The following is a 7,881-nucleotide window of genomic DNA, read 5'->3' on the forward strand; positions in this document are numbered from 1 at the left end:
TTTTTCTTCCAAATCTACATCAAATTTTATTCAAAATTGGTATGCATAACAAGTTATTACTTTACACCCCGGTCATTTGGTGGTGTCGATAATTTCACATCATCAAACGGAAAGTTAGAACATTTTTAATCCAATAAGACAACAAATAACGTGAAGAAAATAAGGAAAAAAACAAAAAGTTTGTGCCTCTTTGCAAATTTCATCAGGATGCAGCTAAGTAAATAGGTTTCGTCCATTAATCAAGAATCAATTTTCCAGAGCTGGACTATCCTTTTAATTATGCCATCGAAATATCCCTTTAAATAGCAATAAACTAAGAGTAAAAAGGTAGAAGACAAAGATGATGAGACATCATGTTTCATGGGTTGTGAAAGGTATCTCATTTCACTCTGTACTGTAGACTGTCGATTGCTGTTCTCGCTAATCAGAGCGTATCTATATGCCCCATTATAATAAATATTTCACACGATTCGATATATAGTATTACGAAGAATTTGGGACATTTTCAATTCCATTTTTGGAGGCAAAATTGAACATTTACAGCCTTAAATGACTCGATTATGAAACAGATATCCGGGAGATAATGTAGCAGACTATACACGAAAACCTCTTTATTTTTTTATTCTTAGTGTTTGATAGGAAATGAAATACGTATTATCTCTTTGCAATTCCATATATACGCGATAGCTAGGCTATCTCTGTTATTATTATTCCTTTCGAGTCGTATGGCAAATGTCTTAATGACGAATAATGGTTATTGTCACAAAATTGTTATCACCGTGATGATAAAAATCAGTGATAGAATCCTTCATAAGTGCTTTTCCTCGCAGTGACTTTAATGATCACCAAATTGTTCCCATGCAGACACGGAGGTACATTAAAGGGGATATTCCAGTAGGTGCATGAATAAAGCCCAAATACTCAATAGCATTTGGTGCGTTTGAAATATATATATATTTTTTTAAATACTTAGAACATTAACATAAGTATAAGCAAACATTCCAAATGTATCACATTCCATGGATAAATACAACAAGAAAACAATATGTACTTCGAAAAGTAAAACTTTTGTAAAAACATGACATCACAGAAATGTTCTGATCCGTGCACCTCCTAGAGTAGCAAAGGATTTAGCCAGTCAACATTCAATCAATCATCTATTGAGAGTGGAGTTTCTACTATAGAAGTGTACAGTTTCCCCTTGTCTTTCCCTACCCTTTATTTCCCTCGCGATATATTTCATTGAGCAAAGAGAATCATATTTTCCACACACACACATATAAATATATATATATATATATACACACACACATATAAATATATATATATATATATATATATATATATATATATATATATATATATATATATATATTTGTGTGTGTGTGTGTGTATATATATCTAAGGAGGCATGGAGGCTTTTTCACTGTTCTGGATATTCCAACTCATTATACCGTTTCAAAATATATACTTATATATCCGTTTGCCTTAATTGGTCGTTTATTTACATTTAGCAGAGTCTGTTGAGAGTATCTCTTTCGAGATCCGGACTTAGGATTGACCAAAAACCACCTGTTTTGTTCAGTACAGGTGACAAAAAGCTTACAGTGGACTGACGACCTTCCTTACATGGTTTCAAACCTCTGGACTTACAATCAGCGTCCATGACCTAGTTGGTTAGCGTGTCTTATGTAAAGCGGGAGGCCCTAGTTCGAATCCCGGAGGAAGATGAAAGTTTTTTCCAACTCATTATAATTTCATATGTATACATATGACATTTAACATAATTTCGATGAACAATCACCGACTACTCGAAGCTTCCGTAGCTCATTGGAGCATTACTGATGCTGTACAACCTCACTCTGTTTGGTCGTTTTTCGTTCCTGTGTCGAGTTCCTTTGCATGCGAAGCCTGCCGTTAAATTTTGCTTTTTCTACTTCTGTGGCTCCTGCCTGAAATCTTGTGATAAGGTGTTCTCGTGGATATCACAAGTATGAGACTCAAACCCTGAAGGAGAGTTATGCGTTCCGTTCCGTTACTTCCAACTCGCTCTTTGAAAAGCGACTTAATAGTTTTCCCAGGAAACCAAACAGCACATGTAGTCCACGATTATCAGACAAACAGGAATATGCACAATTAACTTATATCAAAAGTGAAAGAGCCACTTTTGTTTTTATTGCTGCATTTCAAGGATTGGATGCAGGCGTGAGGTTTTCTCTAACAACGATATTACATTCTGTCCGTTACAATTACCGTCACACTTTTCGCTGTATTCCACTTATCAAAATAACGCATGGTATACTACAGAGACCCTTGCATGTTTTTTTTTTATATATTTTGTATTTTGTATCTGGGAATGTACTACATATGATATCTGCATGGTCGCTAAGGTTACTAATTTCTCTCGCAATGTTTTTACCGTCAGCTTAGGAAATCTAAGCCGTCAGTGAAGCTCAAACCTACAATTCTTAATAGTCCTACCAAGGGACGATCGATAGATAAAGAAGGGAAATTATTAAGAATTTTTGACGGAGATGAGGTGTAAAGGGACCAATGCATTATTGATTTTCCCCATAGTCGTACAAATGGTGTATTAATAGACGGTTAAACGTTGTCAAATACCACTAGTTATTATGGTAAAATCACGTCCACTGTCATGTACTTTCTGTATACAAACCTCAGCTTAAATTACATCTATAGATAGATAGATAGATAGATAGATAGATAGATAGATAGATAGATAGATAGATAGATAGATAGATAGATAGATAGATAGATAGATAGATAGATAGATAGATAGATAGATAGATAGATAGATAGATAGATAGATAGATAGATAGATAGATAGATAGATAGATAGATAGATAGATAGATAGATAGATAGATAGATAGATAGATAGATAGATAGATAGATAGATAGATAGATAGATAGATAGATAGATAGATAGATAGATAGATAGATAGATAGATAGATAGATAGATAGATAGATAGATAGATAGATAGATAGATAGATAGATAGATAGATAGATAGATAGATAGATAGATAGATAGATAGATAGATAGATAGATAGATAGATAGATAGATAGATAGATAGATAGATAGATAGATAGATAGATAGATAGATAGATAGATAGATAGATAGATAGATAGATAGATAGATAGATAGATAGATAGATAGATAGATAGATAGATAGATAGATAGATAGATAGATAGATAGATAGATAGATAGATAGATAGATAGATAGATAGATAGATAGATAGATAGATAGATAGATAGATAGATAGATAGATAGATAGATAGATAGATAGATAGATAGATAGATAGATAGATAGATAGATAGATAGATAGATAGATAGATAGATAGATAGATAGATAGATAGATAGATAGATAGATAGATAGATAGATAGATAGATAGATAGATAGATAGATAGATAGATAGATAGATAGATAGATAGATAGATAGATAGATAGATAGATAGATAGATAGATAGATAGATAGATAGATAGATAGATAGATAGATAGATAGATAGATAGATAGATAGATAGATAGATAGATAGATAGATAGATAGATAGATAGATAGATAGATAGATAGATAGATAGATAGATAGATAGATAGATAGATAGATAGATAGATAGATAGATAGATAGATAGATAGATAGATAGATAGATAGATAGATAGATAGATAGATAGATAGATAGATAGATAGATAGATAGATAGATAAATTTAAATGTTAGAATAAATGTTAGAATTCTAAAATAGCATACGTTTCAGAAATAACAAATTATTTGGACATAAGATATGTTTAAGTAATTAAAAAACGATCGCTGATACATGATTGGTGCTTTTCAAACCGACTCGTCCGCCCTGAATCCCAGTCCCCTTGCATCAAGACGGTGACTGTGCGATCATCGTCAGGTGTGTATCACGATTCCTCTAGAGGGGAACATAATGGTACTTTTAAGAAAAGTCACCCTGGAAAAGTACCTGGACGCGAAAACCAAACAACCGAGCGACTGAGTCGTTCTCAACCCCAGTCCACTTGCACATAGACTGTGACTGTCTCTAGACTAGACCTCCAAATTCAAGGCACCGCACTGGGTACCAACATCTCGATGGGAAACCTCGAGAAAGTTACGTTTCATTGACGATATCTTCGTGATATGGACACATGGTGAGGCAAATCTAAACTCTTCATTGATGACATAAACTCGTTTCATCACACAATCAAATTTATTGCATGACTCGTGCATGACATGACTTTCACTTCCTGGACACCACTGTGACCCTACAAAATGGCTCACTCCAACAGCTAGACTTGTTCAATAAGTCCACGAATAAGCACCACTACCTTTTACCTAGTAGTTGCCATCCGCGTCATTGTATGCTCCTCTGAAGTCGATTTTGATTCTCGCACCAAAGAACTGTCACAACACCTTCTCAACAGACAGTATTCTTGGGGTACTATTGAAAATGCCATCAAAAAGGCCAAAAGCAAACCCCGTACCTAAACATTGACGTACAAAACTCGTCAAACCAGTTCCAAAAGGGTACCATTGGTTACTGAATTCTACCCTGGTCTCCCACCACTGGCAAATATCATACAACAAATTCTTGACATACTTCAAAGCACCGAACTTCTGAATCAGTTTTTCTCAGAGCCACCTGTCATTTCATTTAGAAGACCCAGAAACCTACGGATATTTTAGTTCGGGCATCTTTCCGGGATGACATCTCATCAGGGGAAAACAAAACAGAAAATACAGGATCATCGCCCTGTACACAAAACTGCAAAACGTGCTTACTTGTCGATTCTACTGGGGCCTTTCAGAGCAACCAAACTACACGCACGTTTCGAGTCCGGCAGAAAATAAACTGCCTATCTAAAAATGTCATTAACCTCATCTACTGCAAAAGTTGGAAGTTGCAATACGTTGGAGAGTCGAAAAACACTCTAAGAATGAGAATGACACAACATAGATCGGCGATCAAAACAAATACGACCAACCGACCTGTTGCAAATCACTTCAATCTCCAAAATCATTCGATTTTTGAGAATTTACGTGTTCTTGCCAGTGACCAAACCGATTCTCGGATGACAAATCCAGATAAGAAAAAGAACATTTCTGGGAACTAAACCTAAAGACCACGGCACCATTCGGTTTAAACATCAGAAACGACCCAGATAAACCAAAACAATTCCTTTGAAATTACGACGGAATCGGATTAAAATAATCCGATACGGATTAAAAATAATCAGATTTTCCAAAATTTCTGCTAATGCAGCAGAAATCGGCAATATATATGTATGTATATATATATATATATATATATATATATATATATATATATATATATATATATATATATATATATATAATTGAAATCGTAGTGAGTTGGAAAATCCAGAACAGTGAAAAACTTCCAGCCTCCACCGGGATTCGAACCCGGGCCTCCCGCTTTATATGCGGCCACCCTAACCACTAGGCTATGGACATGATTGTATGTCCAGCGGTTCCTTCCAAACCGGTAAGGAAGGTCGTAATTCCACTGTAGGCGTTTGTCACCTGTATCGAACAGTACTAGTTCTGTTTTGGTGACATTTGCCTTACTCTAGAGATCAAACATGATGCTAACCAACTCGAAATCATTTGTGATTCCTAAAGCCGGATCCGAAAGAGATACTTTGAACAGACTTTGTTAATGAAATGGAGGTAAAACGACAAAGGCAAATGAATATATATATAATTGAAATCGTAGTGAGAATTATATATATATATATATTATATATATATATATATATATATATATATATATATATATATATATATATATATATATATATATATATATAATATTTAGGATAATAACATTTAGAGAAAGGCTTGATCTCGAGTGAGATACAATAATTAAATTAGGTAAGTGATTGGAAGTAAAACAGCCAATGTTTTTTTATGATATATATATATTTATATATATATATATATATATATATTGAGCGAGCCTTGGTTTTTTTTTCACAGTCCAGAAGCCGCAGCAAGAAATCGCGCTGGAAAATCCATTAGCCTTCATAAATCATTTTCTGTGAGTGGCTGACGGATGAAATATGAAGAAAAACTTGATAGATTAGTAGCCCCTTGTTTTGAGTCTGCACGACACCATGGCTATTTAGAAGGAAACTTAAAGGAAAAATGCTATCAATTCACTCACTATTTTTTTTTTAAATGTTATTATTACTTTTAACCTTATCAGTAAAACAATAAAGTAGAAGAAGAAAAAGAAGAAGAAGAAGATGAAGGAGAATGGGAAAAGCAGCTGACGCCTTTCATAGTTGCTTCATGAGCAAAAAAGCGAAAATTACTTCATTTACGGTGGTCTAACTTTGGCGGCAAAATTCATCTCGGTGAATAAAATGATGATTTATAGCTAGCTACATAGATTGAATCATTTAGATTAATTCCTTCTTTTTTGAATTTTAATCTTATTATGTTATGTAGTCCCTCAAAAAAAAGCAAAAAGATTTCTGTGGTGCTATAATGCTTCTATAGCTTATTAAATTTCAAGATGTTAAAGTTTAACATATTTTAGATCTATAGAATGCTCCTTTAAGGCTCTCATAAGGGTTTATATTATTGTTAATGTTAATTCATTGTTTTATAACAATTCGTTTAACTCAACCAAAGATTTTTTTTGTTTAACTTAGCAACACTTGAACACCCTTCAGTGTAATATTCAACAGCATTTGTCGTTGACAAATTTGTAATGCATTGTAAGCCGGCTATTTTGAGGCTGTCTGTTAATGTCTTATGTATTCCCATTGATGTGTGGAACTGACTGGCCAGTGTAGTAGACTTAATAGTTCAGTCATTTTAATTGATGAACCTCAACTGTTTAAAGGGTCATTCCTCAAAAATTAAAGGTGCTATAGAAGTACAACCAATATTCGGTGACGAATCGAGGGCAAAATTGAGAACCATTAATGACCCAGAAATGCTTGAAGAAAGTTGATGCCTGTTTGACGAAAATACTTACGTAAATTCCCAGACTCCCGTAAGTTATCAACTTCACGCCATATTTTTTTTTTTTTTGAGATGGCTGAAGAGTAATTGTTTCACCAGTCGACAGTCAGTTATCACGTCCAACCAACCGAAGAAGGTCAAGAAGTCAGCGCTATCGTTCTAAAAGCCATTCGCAGTATGATAAATGACGTCACATTACTGATTCCGCAGTTCAACGGTACAGTATGTCGTAAAGGTATATGGGATTACACGGAGAGAAAAATCAATGTTGCATTCATGCCCATGTCTGGGTCAACAACGAGTAAGAATCGTCCTACTTTTGAAGTATGTATATATTGCTACCAAACCACGTACTCAGTCACTATCTGTTATAGTATAGGTTATAACTCTCATATATCAAGCAAGGAATCCCACTTTATTAAGAAGGATATACTCTAGCGTACAATCAATTATTTTCGAGTAAGTTTCAAAATGTATCATATTTCTCTGTATGTACTTTACCGGTTGTAACTCTAACGATGTTCACTGTAAGTCTATCATCACACTGTGTACATTAGGAATGAATTACCGTAAATTTAACTTTATTATTTATTCCATGAAAAGTTTGGTAGCATAGATAGTATGGCCATGAATGTGGGACTTGATATAGCCAAGATTACCGTTATGTTGCAATAGTGGGGGTAGATTGACAGATGTACCTGTTTCTAGGTCACATCGCGAACTGTTACCCCTCCGTGAAGCAGGAGATATCTACTTACTCTGTACAAAATGGACACCGCTCAGGCGCGTAGCCAAGGGGGGGGGGCGAAGGGGGCAGCCGCCCCCCCCCCCCTTGAGCATATTTTAAAAAAAGA

This window comes from Apostichopus japonicus, chromosome 14, assembly GCF_037975245.1.
Source record: "Apostichopus japonicus isolate 1M-3 chromosome 14, ASM3797524v1, whole genome shotgun sequence".
Taxonomy (NCBI): domain Eukaryota; kingdom Metazoa; phylum Echinodermata; class Holothuroidea; order Aspidochirotida; family Stichopodidae; genus Apostichopus; species Apostichopus japonicus.